Here is a 16,790-nt window from a genome sequence, read left to right as displayed (position 1 = left end):
GGTCCATATGACTGGTGAAATGAAATAGTTGAGGTACAACTGTTTCACTGCTTTTATCTGTTTAACTACAAAAGTAAACAGAGTATCAAGCCTTCAGGCAACTACCGTTTGCTGTTTGTAGTGACAGAGCAAAGCTGGCAACATTCAAACCCTGTATGTTTATTGGGGGGAGGGGTCTAGAATAATTTTTTTATGGACTACAGCTTTAAACAAACTCTTGCTTTTTGAAATCTTTTGTATTGAACATGGTATAAATGGACCAAAAAGCCTTTTTATAAGCTTAAAGTACGTACAAATGCGAGTAATTCATCAAAGCAAAAGTGCTGAAATGTCATTGATGCTCAGTAGTGCCATTGTAATAAAATGGAAATCAGAGCGATTCTGGTGCATTAGTAATGTATGAGATAATTAAAATATGATGGAAAATGTGTATTTTTCCAGTTTTGAATGTCTTTAGACAGTCAATATTATAAAGCTTTTTGCTTTGCCCAGCTTGGATGGAGAGCTCTATAGTCATATTATCAGTGATTTTTAGATAAAGGCAACCTTTCTTCATCTTGGAGGTAACTTCTGTCTGAAGTGAGAGAAGAATTTAATGTGGCAGTGTTAAAGATACCATGTGTGAAGGTGCAATTCTCCTGTCATGTCCGTGTATTTTTCCCAAAGATTACATTTATTTCTATACAGTTTGCTCCATTCCTTTTCTAAAAATCCCTCCTGCAATTATTTTTATTTGCTGTACACTATTTAGTCCTTCATTTATGGTTGGTTTAGATTATGATTTCCATTTTCTAGAAATTGTTTTTTGGCATCCAGTATCATTAAACTTAGAAAAACGTTACTTAGTCTAGACAACTCAGATATTGTACCCTAAGTCAAAAGAATCACTTCCTTGGTTACAGTGTTATGTTCCCCAAATGTTTCTGACAAAGTGTTCTAGAGAATTTTTAAATCTACCATCTCTTTACATTCCCAAAAACATGTTCCCAATTAACATCCTCTTTTCCATCACACCTCCATCAATAGCTATTTACCTGAGGAAAAATTGTCTGAAGTCTGCTTGGGGTATATGCAAAAATTTCTACACGCACATTTTAAACCTTCTGGACTTTGTTGCATACTTCCAAGCTGTACAGATGTCCACACTGATTCTTTGTATATTGCCTTTCCATTCTGTCTTCCTAATACTTTCTAACTGGTCATTACAATTAAGATGCAGTGTTTTATTTGCCCTATTAATTAATCTGCTTTTAACAACAGCCTCTGTTCTAGACTAAATTAAAAACTCAACCAGAGCTGATCTTTCACTTTGCACTCCCCTATTCCTTTTTCTTTGCCTGTACTCTGTTACATAGCCTTAGTAAGGTAAGGCAGTCTCTAGGCTACAGTCTAAACTTCCTCTTGGCATCATTCCATATTTTTACCTTTCCATCCATAGTTATTTGCTCAATAACTTGTTCCTTTGCTAATTATCCAAACAATTATGACCATCCCTCTTGCTGTTTTCTGGCAATCATCTAGTGATCTGTATTAGTACAATCTCCTTTCTCCATTCCTATGTTGTCTTAGTTCTTAAAATGCTTTCTGCTGTTTTGTAGGTATAATAATCTGAATGGTGGTGGTGTTGGTGGTTCTCATTAGGTTCTCATTAAGGCCCTCATCAAAAATCATTATTTCTTGACCCCCCCCCCCCCATTTCATCATCACTTTGATTTGTAACTTTCTACTTGTAATAACGTATATGAGCCTCAAATGCATAACCTATAAAGTATCACTGGTTATCCCAAACCACCTTATTACAAGGGGAAGAGTTATTTTATCAAACTTAACATCTCCCCTCTTCCTGTCCCAAATAAATTCCTTTGACTGTTTATTAATTAGGGTACACAGCTTCTCTGGTTGATAAAAATATGCATTACCTGTATGTAAAAATGTAAGGGACTAGAAACATTTTCACTGCTTGTATCTTATTATGGATATCCAAAACAGTGTAAGAAACTTGTGTGTGTGGAAGATTTTCAATCCGTACATATCTAGTTAATTGCTGTATGTTAATCAGATCAGATAATGGTAGAGATGGAACCATTTTTGAGAAACCCGAATAACTTAGAGAATGATTTTCTAGTGAGAGGCTATGAAAGTCGGATGTTAAAAAGCATCCTGGAACCCATTATAGAACTGAAAAGGACTGAAGCACCTTCACTCAACCTCCCCAGTAGGAGAATGTTAAATTCCACAGAGAATAACAAATGCAAAAATAGCTGCATCCTAACATACGCCTTGGATTATCACAGTATCAAAAATGTTATTGAAGAAAACTGGGCCATTGTCACAGGAAACCCTTTTCTGATTAACATCTGAGGTGAAGCCCCATCCTTTGTTTACAAGAAGGCCAGGAACATTAGAAGTTTTGTTGAATTTAAACTTAGACTATACGAGAGAAACACTAAAAGATGTGAAGCTAACTGTACATTTTGTATATTTCTACAGCAAAGTGATAATTTTTATTGCCCTTATTTAAAGAAAATAATTAAAATCAGTGCAGGGGATGACTGTAACACTATAGAAGTAATTTACAGGGCACCGTGCAATGAATATGATACATTTTATGTGGGCAAGACTGTAAATGAATGTAAGCATAGGATTTCATGTCATCTGGCAGAAATCCGTACTGGATGTAAAAATAATGCACTAGCCAATCACCTTGCTCTTCATAAAAGACGCACAGGTTTTAAGTTCCAGATACTGGATCACATAAGTCATAGGTGATCTTCAAAGAGACATCCCAAATATGCTGGAGAAACGTGCACTCGTGTGGCAATTAAAGTAGAACTCTTTTAGGAAGCCTGGACTTAAACTACTACTGTTCACTTAAAAGTGGAACTGAGAAAATTGCCACATTGTTTACATGACTCATTTTATTTTTTTATTCTTCCAGTTGGTTTTAAATGTCATGGTAAATCAGTTTTAATTTAAGTGAATATTTTGTTTCCATCATCACACATTTTTTCTTTTTCTTGTTCTTTTTTCCACTTTATTCAAAATGATGTGTAATAATAATGCTAGCTAATTAAACAATAATATTTTTGTAGATAGTTTTTAGGGTTCTTGTATATACAGACCTGAAGAAGTCTAGAAGGACGAAAGCGATCTTTGTTAACAGTAGGTTATAGAAATAGAATATGATTTTTACAATGGGTTTTTTGCATGCAAAGTGTATATGTGTGTGTGTGTGTGTGTGTGTGTATATGTATGTGTGTATATATATATATATATATATATATATATATATATATATATATGTATGTATGTATTTTTTTCGATTGCCATATGGTCTGATGTTTATATATTTCCAGCCATGTAGTATATTGTCTTGGATAAAATCACAGACTTAATAATCTGGTTAAATAAGAGGTACCACATCATTATTAATTTTATTTAAAGTACATAAGGGTTATATTATTATGACAGCTACTAAGTAGGGCAGGACCAGCTGGAGTGTCACGCTGATGAGGGAAGGGATGTGAATTTAACAAATAACACTTTGTTTTACAACACTATAAACCACTCTTGCCTGATAAAAAGAGTATGTATGTATATATATATATATATATATATATATATATATATATATATATATATATACATATATACACACACACACACACACACACACACACACACACAGTTAGAAAGCTTGTGAGGAAACTATTTAGTCTGTTATTTTTGTTTTACTTGGATCGTTTATGTACTTTATAAACGATTTTTGACTGGAAACAGACTACCTACCCTGCTTGGATTACTTTTGAATACTTAGTAATTCTGTATAATACTAAAAAATTATATATTTTCTTTTATTATTTATTTATTTATTTTTTTATTTAGGACGAGTTTAAGCTCGCTACTTCTACTGCCATTATCTGATCTGATTAATATAAGCTAGATATATATGGATTGAAAATCTTCCACACAGAGAAGTTTCTTACATTGTTTTGTTTCTGGACCCACTATACTTGTTTAGTGGGTTGTTTGAGACTTCAGGGATACCATGGAAATTACTTGTATTTTACTATGGATATCCATAATCAAGAGCTTCTAACTTCTCAGTTTTTGTATTATCTTTTTAGTCTTAGCTGCCATAATAGAATCCTTTCTAAGCCATGCACCTAAACACTTCATTTTATGTTCCTTTAGACATGTATATTGCTGGACCAATTCATGTGTGGGTTTATAGTAGCCTTTGTTTTATCTTCATTTATTTTACACCCTGAAAAGTCTTGAAACTGCCTCAAAATATCCACAATATAGAAATGTCCTTTTCTGGCTTTATTAAGTACAAAGTAATACTGAAATTAAAGTTACATTTTCGTACAGTGCAGATTGTATCCTTGAACGTAAGAGTTCCTTATTTTCTTTGATAATGGCTCTAAATATAAAGCAAATAACAAAAAGGAATGAGGACACCCCTACCTGGTTCCCCTGTTCAAAAACATTTTGTCAGGAAGGAACCCTCCTACCTTAATTCTTGCCTCTGATCTTTCATGTATCCTTCTGATGAACCCTGTTCTTTCAGGGAATGCAAATGCTTCCATTGCCATACTCATGAAATCCCTGGTGACGATATTGAATGCCTTTTCTGCAGCAAGACCCACCAACAGTAGCACCATTTTGTTATACTTTACTTCTCTCTGGATCATAATTGTTGTTGATGTCAGATATTTGCATCTCCTCTACAAAAACATATCGGTCCATGTTTGTCAATTTTGGCAACACCTTTGCCATTATTTTGGCTGTTATAGATATAAACACTTTATACTCATGGTTTTACATAGAAATTAGTCAAAATGGAGTAGAGTCTGAAAAGTATTTACCCTGTTTGGGTAATAAAGCTAAAACAGCTTTCTTTCAAGATGCTGGTACTGTTCCTCCTTTTAAAATTTTGTTAATTAAAACCTTTCAGATCTTTATCTTGTTTTTTCCTCCTAGATGTTTATCGTGTTTCACTGTTGCAGTCATTACTCTTGGGTTATCCTGCTGGCAGGCTACCCGCAGTTGGCCTGAATTCCAAAGTCCTGGTCCGGCGTCGGTTGCTGTCGCCTCTTCCCTGACGTCAGTGCATCAGGGGTATAAAAGACGCAGCCAACGCCATTTTCTTCAGTCTTTCTTGCCGCACGGTGCCCGAAACAAAAGCAGTTCGCAAGTGCCGGTCGGCAGACTCCTGAGATTTTCAAAATCTAATTTCAGATCCGAAGTCTTCATTAAAGCTAAGTACCCCATTGGGGAAACTTTTTTCTTGCTCCAGACCGATGTCAGAAAAAGTTAGCAATTGTATTTCTTGTGGGAAGCAAATACCTCATAAGGATTTTCATTCTTACTGTATTCCTTGCCTAGGCCCTGATCACGACGTTGCTAGCTGTCAGTTTTGTGCTAGATTTAACCAACGCACTATTAAGCATCAATACAATTTTGCCTTTCATTACTTTGGGGGTAGGTTTAATTATATAATGCCATTGGAACAGCTGACGACCGGAGTTTATAAAAAATGCAAGGAAAAGGACAAGCATCCAAGGTCCAAAACCGACGATGAGGCCCCCGCTAGGCCAGTCGCCGGTTCTCAGTGAGGCGCTTTGGCAGCCCCTGACGCCCGCTACCTTAGAGCCACAGGCCGCTTTTCTGACTCCCACGTGGAGCTAACTAGGCCTCTGGATACTCAAGGTATTGGACTCTCTGAAAGTATTCCCTCAGATGGGTCCTGAGCCGCTGAGCAGGCATCGACTTCTGAGGGTGTTTTCAGACCTACACAATTACATGTCAAGCCAACCTCAGCTTCTAAAACACATTTGAAGACAAAGAAACAAGTACAGCATTCTCCTGGACAGACTTCATGACTATGAAACAGAAGCTTAAAATGGCAGAAGACCTAATTACTTTGATCAGGGGTTCCCTTCCCACCCCCCTCCTGATAAGAGGCCTAGGCAAGAGACAGAATATGACTCTTCTGATCAGGTTTCAATTTCCTCTGATTCCTTTTCTGAACAGGGATACTCTTTTCCTTCCTATGAGGATTCTGATGCTGAAGAATCTATTCCTTCAGCCTCTCCTCCTGAGGATTATTCTTTTGGGGAAACCCTGCATACCATGAGGGAGCATTTTCACTGGGAGAGCCAAGATTACTCAGAATCCAAGAAAAGGCTCAGAGACTTTCTTTTACTACCTCAGCACAGACCTCTTGCTATTCCACCTGTTCTAGACATTGTAGATGATATATTTTCAGAGTCCGGCCTGTCTCCTGACTCTTTACCCCCCCCCCTGCACCTGCTAAGCCAGACAGATACTACAGGGTTCCAGACTGTCATGCATTTCTATATAAAAACCCTGCTGCTGACCCAGAAACTATATCTCAGGGTCCCAAAGAGGTCAAGGCTTCCACTGCAAAAAACCCTGTCCCCTCTGATAGGGATTCTAGGGCACTGGACAGATGGGGGGAAAAAGTTTACACTTCTGCTACCTTGGCTGTAAGGGCTTTAAATTGTCAGTTTCATATGCTTAAATATCAGCGATACTTAATGTCACTGCTTAAACAGAAAATGTTGGCAAATTCTGAATGTTCTGATAACAAGGAAATGCAGGATTTATTGCATGCAGCTGAACAAGTGGGAAAGCATACTTTGCAATGTGGGTTTGATTCACTGGAGGCCTCTTGCAGGGCCGCTGTTACTGGTTCTGTCATTAGAAGGCATGCTTGGTTAAAGGAACAGAATCTGCCTGATCATGTGAAAGCAAAATTATTGGATGCCCCATTACAGCATGATGGTTTGTTTGGTGTTAAGAGGCGTTGAAGAAAATGGAGGATAAAGCGAAATCCATGCAGACAGTTAAGGATTTCCTGCAGGTGCAGCCACCCACATTTAGCAGGAACTGGTCTACAAAGAATTGGTCCTTTCCACTGTCAGACAGGCCACAAAGAGGCAGATCTCAGCCCCAAGGCTCATACAGACCTAAACAATGGGGTGCTTCTACCTCCAAAAGTGGATAAGACAAATCACAACCATAAAGAAAACAGTCCCAATGACTTTCCTCTGCCAGAACCAAGCACTTATCTTTTGGCAGCCCCCTTAGGGGGAAAACTAGCACTTTTTTCACCAAATTGGCACATGATTACCCAGGATAAATGGGTCTTGAACATAGTGTCTCAGGGCTACAGGTTCCACTTTCACACCCTGCCAAGGGCAAAAGGAATGCCAGACCTGCCACACAATCAATTGGCAGAGGCACAAAAGCAAGTTTCATCCCTCATGGACATGAGGGCCATTCAACAAGTACCACAACAAGAGCAGGGACAAGGATTTTACTCGAGACGTTTCTTGGTGCCTAGAAGGGACAAAGCCTGGAGACCAATACTAGACCTATCTGTACTAAACACATTTCTGGACGTTCCAAAATTCAAAATGTTGACTCTGCAGCAGCTACTGCCCATGCTGGGCAAGAAGGCTTGGCTTGTAACTTTGGACCTAAAAGAGGCATACCTGCATGTCCCAATTAGACAATCTTGCAGAAGATACCTCAGATTCATAGCTGGCTCAATGCACTACCAATTCTCTCCACTGCCCTTTGGCTTATCTACTGCGCCCAGGGTCTTCACAAAATGCCTGGCACCTGTAATTGCATTTTGCAGACAGAGGAATTCAGATATATCCTTACTTGGACTACTGCCTTATTCAAGCAGAGAACAAAGACATTCTACTAAAGCATCTGGCGTTTGTAAAAAGATTACTAATTTGCCTAGGGTGCACAGTAAAAGAAAAATCAAAACTAGTACCCTCTCAAGAGATAATATTCCTGGGTGCAAGCTTAAATACAGCTGCCCAGATGGCTTATCTCACGCCAGACAAAGGCAACTGACTTCTTACTTCAAAATGTTGGCAACAAAGACCCAGTTATCTGCAAGGAAAATCCTGCAGGCTTTGGGCTTCATGGCATCCTGCATTCTACTAATTCCATATGCCAGACTGCATATGAGGAAACTACAATGGTATCTAAAAAGTGTTTTGACTCAACATTGCCACAGCCTGGAAACATTAATTACCCTCATTCCCTGCCTGCAGCAGGAGTTTCGATGGTGGGCACAGGCCTGTCACCACAACAAGGAACAGCCATTCACTTTACCCACAGCCAGGCATACACTAACAACGGATGCATCAAATTATGCCTGGGGGGCCCACATGGCAGCAAAATGTATTCAGGGCACATGGCCCACAAGCCAGATGCATCTTCATATCAATCAAAAAGAGATGCTAGCTGTTCAGAATGCCCTGGCAGCTTTCAAGGATCTACTTCATCCAGGACAACTACTGATAAAGACGGACAATACTACAGTCATGTGGTACATAAACAAGCAGGGAGGCAGACATTCCTACCCCCTCTGCAGATAAGCTATGACTTTGTGGGACGCAGCATTGACTTATCAAGTTCACCTGCAAGCACAATTCCTGCCAGGAAAAATAAATACTCTGGCAGACGAACTAAGCAGAAACCTCATGGATCCCCATGAGTGGAAACTGGATCCACAAGTCTTCAACATGATTACAAGGAAAAGGGGATGCCCAGACATAGATCTATTTGCCTCCCCTCAAAACTGCCCATTACAGAGATTCTGCACAAGGATTTATCACAAGCAAGCATGGAAAGTGGATGCCCTATCCTTCAGCTGGAAAAACCTAACAGTATATGCCTTTCCTCCACTGCCTCTCCTCCCCAAGGCACTACTAAAGGTCAGAAAAGAGAAACCAAAAATGATACTGATTGCCCCAGACTGGTACCCAATCCAAAAGAACTTGTCTCAGGGTCCAGCCTGGACATTGCCTCAAACTTCTCACTTACTGACCCAACAATACAATCAGATCCTGCACAGCCAACTCAGGACCTTAAATCTGGCAGCATGGCGGATAATGTAGCCATTCAGAACACTCCTCTTTCAAAAGCTGTTATGGATGTCATCCTGGAGGCCAGGAGACCCAGTACCAGAAAATCTTATGCAGAAAAATGGAAGAGATTCTGTGCTTGGAACCAGGAACAAGGAATTGACACGTTTGTACCAAATATTCTTCAGATTTTACAATACCTAACTGAGATGCTGGACAAAGGCGTATCCATTTCATCAATCAAGATTCATGCCTCTGCCATTTCAGCCCATTACAATACGGAACCACCTATCTTTTCTCATCCTTTAATGAGGCAGTACCTCAGAGGGGCCAAAAACATAAGACCTCCAAGGAGAGCACCAGTACCTGCATGGGACCTCAATTATGTCTTGGAAAAACTCACACTGCCTCCTTTTGAGCCAGCCTCAACAGCTGATATAAAATTATTTTCTTGGAAAACAGCTCTGCTCCTAGAAATAACCTCTGGAAGATGAGTCTCGGAGTTACAGGCACTCATGGCTGTGGAACCTTTTATCATTTTCCATCCAGACCGGGTTTCTCTGAGGACGAACCCTACATTTATGACTAAGGTGGTGTCCAGTGTGGTCCTTAACCAAACCATTTACTTGCCTACCTTTTATCCAAACCCACAGAACAAGGGTGAGAGACTTCTGCATTCTTTGGACATACACAGACAGCTACGCTTCTACTTGGACAGAACTAAAGCTTTCAGAAAAACTGAGCAACTTTTAGTGGCATATGCTGCAGGATCACAAGAAAAGGCCATCTCAAAACAGACTATTTCTAAATGGATAGGCCATTGCATTCGTTTCTGCTACTCACAGCATAGCAAATCGGTGCCTAAGGGCATTAAGCCACATTCTGTCAGAGCAGCAGCCACTTCAGCAGCCTTCCTCAGAGGAGTACCAACCAAAGACATCTTAAAGGCTGCAACTTGGAGTTCAGTGCACACTTTTACAAAGCACTACCATTTACCTCTCTACTCTAAATCCAGAGCAGGCTTTGCCACTGCAGTTTTGCAGGGCCTCATAGCCTCTCCTAATCCTATTTAGCCCAGCCGCCCATCCTCAGCTTTGGGATTCAACCCAAGAGTAATGACTGCAACAGTGAAACATGATGAACATAGTACAGTTGTGTACCTACCATAAATGTAGATGTTCGAGTGTATTCACTGTTGCAGTCCAGGTTACCCTCCCACCATCCCCCTTTCATTTGCTGGGTCTTTTCTGTACTTCTCTATTCTATACAACCTACGTGGTGTATTTGCTTGTAGATGAAGGAAATGTTTACTTTAGTGCATGCATGTTTATTGGCATAATCTATTTAGCCTACCCTTTTGGGGGCACCTGACATCTGGGGCAAGAAAAACTGAAGAAAATGGCGTCGGCTGCATCTTTTATAGCCCTGGTGCACTGACGTCAGGGAAGAGGCGACAGCAACCAACGCCGGACCAGGACTTTGGAATTCATGCCGACTGCGGGTAGCCTGCCAGCAGGATAACCCAAGAGTAATGACTGCAACAGTGAATACACTCGAACATCTACATTTATGGTAGGTACACAACTGTACTTTTCCAAACTTCCATAGGTATACCATATGTTCCTGGAGACTTTCCTGTTGATTGATTATACATATTCATTTCCTCTTGTCCCTTTCTGTCTTGGCTATTAATCCTTGAGCCTCATGTTTCATTAATCTTGACAGAGTCAATTCTTCCATAAATATTTCTGTGTGGCTTTTCTCGTTTCCTCATTTCTCTGCTTTATACATATTTGAATAGAATTTCCAAAGTATCCGTAATACCTCTATAAGATCTCTGGTTAGTTTTCTCTGCTTTCGGCTGCCTAAGTCCATGTGCTACAAGTTTGTGTGTTCTCCAATTATCAAAAAGTACTTGCTTAACAACAACTTTTTTTCTAAGCTCATTCATATCATTCAAATATTCTCCTGTTTCTCATTAGGACTCAGCAGTTGCCTCTCTTGTTCTTTGAGACTTCCTTTCTTCTGCAGTACGTTTACTTTTGACAAGCTGTCTAAATCATTCATATTACTTTTTTCTCATTTTTCTGTTTTCATTCTATCCCACTCCCTAGCTATCTCTTCTGAAGAAATGTCAATCTTTCCTAACAGCTTTAAAATCATCTGCACTACCCATTCCTTACATTCCTGTCTTTTTAACAAATACATTGGAAAGTGCCAGCATCTCATTTTTACTTCATCGTCTTGCTTTTTTTTATCTTCTTTTGGTACATGATCTGAAATAGTTATTGAATGTGTTTCAAAGCTTTCAGTTAAATACCCATGCTCCTTAGAAATGTCATTTCTAGCCAGTCAGGCTTGGTTATTGTACTTTGGGGAATAGTATGTAAATTCTGGCTGAGCTCCTGCAAGTAAATCCATTTCAAAATTTCTCGTATTTCTAAAGAAATCTACACACTTTTATTATATTTTCCCTTCTAGTTGTACATCATCACCATAGCAAATCAGGTTCAAGTCCTCAATGAAAAGCAAAAATTCCTGCTGAAAACTAATTATTTCTCACAAAATTTTCTAAAGCTCCATATTAGTAGTTTTAAATGAATTATAAGTAAATGATGATGCAGTTGTCCTTCCTTGCCAGTAATACCCTTATTACCATGAATCTACTGTTGCTGTCTTTCTTTTCCAGTATTGGAGCCCCTCTCAGTCAGTGTTATTCATCCCCCATTCCATTATTCCTTAGTCCCTGATACTCTACTGAATCTTTATTTTGAAGTCCTTTTTTGCCATATTTATGTAGTAATTTCTATCCAGATGTCTCTACTGTAGCAATGCTATTTGCACCCTACACTTATTAATGTAATTCAGTTCTCTTTTATAGCTGCAATGTCCTTGACATTCAGTGATCACATTGATATGGCACTAATTCTGGTACAAAGTTATTTCTTTTGCATGTTATGCATGACAACACTTTTGGATATATGTTTCCAGCTTACAAATTACATACACATATTAATGCTTGGCCAGCTGGTCTTGAATGTAGTTGCTGCTTTTCATCTTTGTTTGAACCCATGTCACATTTTCCAGGATGTTTTGCTTCAGTAAAATACGCAAGAAACAAGAAGCTAAATACATTTTGCAACCACCAGTCTCTTAAGTCACAGCAAACAGAAAACCTTGTACACTTTCTGTAAATGAAAGTTACCCTCCATATAAGGGTAGTTGCCCCAAACACACAGCTACACACAAGGGCTTCATCTGTTTTAAACTTATGTTTAATCATTCGGAAGGCACATTCTTGAGCGTGTGTTTGATCCTTGTACAAACGTCATCTGTCCTTATCCTGCTTCTTATTTCCTATCCACATGTGAAAAACAGCTGGCATACTCTGTTAATGGATTTATAGCCTTAAGAAAAGCACATTAGCTACCCTTAAATGAATACATTAAATTGTATAGTGTTGCATCTTTGGCAGTCTTGGGTATTAAATACAACTACTTGCAAAGGCATACACTTCTCTCAGTATCAGATTTTTGTTTATTTTCACTGAACTGATTGGCAGTTGTCTGTAAGTACTAATCATAATGTTTCTTATACAAATGACTCAGAGCACATTCTTCAGTCATTTCCTAATCAATTGTGTGCAACTGTAGACTCTGTCTCCAACTAATGGGGTTTTAGATGGAAAAAGAACCGCTAGTAACTTTATGTATGCAAGAAATAACTCTTAAAAAAAATGAAAAACTGACATTTCTTGTGTTTTCAAATTTCTCTCCTGTTAGAGAAAAAATCCCTTGTCTGCAGCATAAATTATGAACATCAATCTGTACTTCCACCTGCGTAAAATGGAATAAATTATAATGATACGTTGCAGTAAAGGAAAAGTATTTTCTTACTTTAATGGCAGTCACTGATGAGGCCCACATTCTGGTATTTAAAATATCTTTGCATACATAACTACTTTACAGTATAACATCAGGTTTACTTCAAGACATTTACTATACTCATTTTAGCAGGTGCAGCAACTTTTTTTTTTACATTATGTATGGTTACATCTTCATTCCCTTCACTTTCCTTCTAAACTTTAATGACAACGTGGAAATTGTGTATTAAAAGTTCTCTCACCACTTTTTTAACACAATCCTCAAAATTCCAGTCTCTGTTTAGCCACTTCTTGCAGAAGCATAGCTGTCATATACAAGTTGCATCTTATGGAAATGACGCTTTACAGTTTTTCCATTTTCACATTATTGCTGGCCATCTTCCCCATTGTCCAAATTGTCCAAAACTCGTCTGTTTCAAGTCCACTCCTGATTTTTCTACTCAGCTCCTGGGTTTTTTCTGTCATGCAGTCATTTTTCTTTGGAATACTGGAAAAGGATTTACTGGCAAGTTATATCTGTATGCTTTGCTGTTGTTGAAGGAATGAGAATGCCCTTTAGCTTTCTGGATCACTCCTTGCTAGATAACATTTTTATTTCCTCCTCAAACTTTTCTGTATCTAAAAATGCCTGATCTTTCAGAAGAAAATATTGTAAAAACAGCTGGAAATAGCAACTTGAACATCACACTTGCCTCTCGACATCCTCATACTGCAGGGAAAAACTTGCTTCTCTTCTGCCTGATGTACGAGTACTCATTTTCCATAAGTACTTTGGTTTCCCCAGTTGATAATACTTTTTTCTTTTTATACAGTTGTTTTTTTTTTTCTGCTGTTGTGACTGCGTCTTTACTACTGTGTAGGTCTTGGCTTCTTTTTCTTGGCCAAATTTGGAGCATACAAACTGTGTGGCATTTCATTTAATATATCCTGTAGTGGAACACCATTCCAGTTGCTTAGTTATCATTTCATAAAATTAATGCTGTCTCTTCCATTTCTCTGGAAGAAAATCTCAGATTTTCTCTGCAATTCTGCCATTTTTTTAAACTGGTCTTCTTGCAAAGCCTTATATTCAGCCAGTTTTTCCTTCATTTCAACTTTTATGATGTCATGTGAATAGCTACTTAAGATGTTCTTCGTGTTCCACTGTTGCAGTCATTACATTTGGGTAATCTGCTGGCAGGTTGCCCTCAGTCGGCCTGATTAGCAAAGTCATTTTCATCAGTCTTTCTTACCGCGCGGTGCCTGAAGCAATTCGCAAGTGCCGGTCGGCCCACTCCTGAAATTTTCGTTTTCGAGTTTCAGAACTGAAGTCTTCAACCTAAAGCTAAGTACCCCGTTGGGGAAACTTTTTCTTGCTCCTTACCAATGTCAGTAAAAGTTAATAATTGTATTACTTGTGGGAAGCAAATACTACTCTCTGCACTGCCCTTTGGCTTGTCTAGTGCGCCCAGGGTCTTCACAAAATGCCTGGCACCAGTAATTGCATTTTGCCGACAAAGAAACATTCAAATTTATCCTTACCTGGACGATTGTCTTATTCAGGCAGAAAACAAGGACACTGTTCTAAAACATCTGGCGTTTGTAAAAAGACTTCTAACTTGTCTAGGGTATACCATAAACCAAAAGAAATCACAACTGGTACCCTCTCAAATAATTACATTCCTGGGTGCAAGCTTGAATACAACTGCCCAGATGACCTACCTTACGCCAGAAAAACAAATTCAATTGATGACTTACTTCAAACAGGTGGCCACAAAAACCCAGCTGTCTGCAAGACAAATTCTGCAGACTTTGGGGTTCATGGCCTCCTGCATCCTAATAATTCCATATGCAAGACTGCATATAAGGAAACTTCAGTGGTACCTAAAAAACTTATGGAGTCAACATTGTCACATTCTGGAAACAATGATTCCTATCATTCCTTGCCTACAGCTAGAGTTCCTATGGTGAGCAGAAGCCTGCCACCAAAACAAGGGACTGTCATTCACTCCACCCCCTGCCGCCCAAACCCTGACTACAGACGCATCAGATTATGCTTGGGCGGAGCATCTGGCAGGGAGATGCATTCAGGGCAATGGAGTTCAAATCAAATGCACCTACATATCAACCAGAAAGAAATGTTAGCTGTACGGAATGCTTTGACAGCCTTCAAAGACTATCTTCATCCAGGACAACTACTGATAAAGACAGACAACACCACAGACATGTGGTACATAAACAGGGGGGCACCCATTCCTACCCCCTTTGCAGACTAGCCATGGCATTGTGGAACACGGCCTTGACTTACCAAATAGATCTACAAGCTCAATTCCTGCCAGGAAAGCAAAATACTCTGGCAGGTACACTAAGCAGAAATCTTATGGACCCACACGAATGGAAACTGGATCCACAAATGTTCAGCATGTTGACACGCAAATGGGGGAGCCCAGACATAGATCTTTTTGCCTCACCCCAGAATTTTCAGTTGGACAAATTCTGCACAAGAATTCACCACAGAAAATCTTGGAAAGTGGATGCCCTGTCCTTCATCTAGAAATACCTATCAGTCTATGCCTTTCCTCCACTGCCTCTGCTCTCCAAGGTCTTACTAAAAGTCAGACAGGAAAAAGCAAAAATGATGCTGATTGCTCCAGACTGGCCTTGCCAACAATGGTACCCGCTCCTACGCAATATGTCACACCTTCCTCCATGGTACCTACCTATGACACCTTACCTACTGTCTCAGCAGAACTGTTAAATTCTGCACATTCAGCTCCAAACTCTGAATCTTGCAGCATGGCTAAGCAACTAATTTCACCAGTTACATCTCTCAGCAAACCTGTGATGGATGTCATTTTGGAGGCCAGAAGGCCTAGTACTAGAAAATCTGTGCCTGGAACCAAGCACAAGGAATAAGCACAGCCATGCCCAATATTCCTCAGATTCTGCAATATTTAACTGAGATGCTTCACAAGGGCCTATCTTTTTCTTGTATAAAAATCCATGCCTCTGCCATTTCAGCTCATTATAACACAGAGTCTCCCCTCTTTTCTCATCCTCTGCTAAAACAGTACCTCAAAGGGGCCAAAAATTTAAGACCTTCCAGGAGAGCACCAGTTCCTGCATGGCACCTTAATTTTGTTTTGGAGAAACTCACTCTACCTCCTTTTGAGCCAGCTGTGACTGCAGATTTAAAATTTCTCTCCTGTAAAACAGCTTTTCTTTTAGCAGTTATTTCAGCTAGATGGATTTCAGAATTACAGGCTCTTATGGCAATGGAGCCTTTCATTATTTTTCATCCGGACAGGGTGGCTCTCAGGACCAATCCATCGTTCATGCCTAAGGTGGTATCCAGTGTGGCTCTTAATCAGACCATTCATCTGCCAACTTTCTTTCCCAATCCACAGAACAAGGGTGAGCGGATTCTACATTCATTGGATGTGCACAGACAACGTAGATTTTACTTAAACAGGACAAAGCCTCTAAGAAAATCTGAGCAACTATTGGTGGCTTTTGCTACAGGGGCAGAGGGAAAACCTATTTCAAAGCAGACCATTTCTAAATGGATAAGCCATTGTATTCATTTTTGCTATGTGCACCATGGTAAAGCTATCCCCAAGGGGATCAGATCTCATTCCACCAGGGCTGCATCTACTTCTGCAGCCTTTCTCAGAGGGGTTCCTACCAGAGACATTCTAGAAGCTGCTTCCTGGAGCTCAGTTCATATGTTCACCAGACATTATCATTTACCTCTCTTTAAATCCAGAGCTGGCTTTGCCACGGCTGTCCTGCAGGGCCTTATAGCTGCTCCTAATTCTGTATAAATCCATCCTCCCAACCATAGCTTTGGGAATCTACCCAAATGTAATGACTGCAACAGTGAAACACGAAGAACATAGTACAGTTGTGTACACTTACCGTAAATGTAGATGTTAGAGTATATTCACTGTTGCAGTCCTGGTTACCCACCCTCCAGCCCCTGTTTTTTCTCTTACTATACCTCTTCT

General features: G+C 39.5%; 1 protein-coding gene across 2 annotated transcripts in view; it reads left to right on the top strand.

The window, feature by feature from the left end:
- ZNF521 (zinc finger protein 521) overlaps positions 1 to 16,790 on the top strand; it is a 1,059,428-nt gene that overhangs the window by 804,137 nt on the left and 238,501 nt on the right. The gene's annotated exons all lie outside the window — the stretch shown is intronic.

The sequence above is a fragment of the Protopterus annectens genome, chromosome 3.part0, assembly GCF_019279795.1.
Source record: "Protopterus annectens isolate FY-2018-M chromosome 3.part0, PAN1.0, whole genome shotgun sequence".
Lineage (NCBI taxonomy): Eukaryota > Metazoa > Chordata > Ceratodontiformes > Protopteridae > Protopterus > Protopterus annectens.
This window is presented reverse-complemented; position numbering and strand designations above follow the sequence as displayed.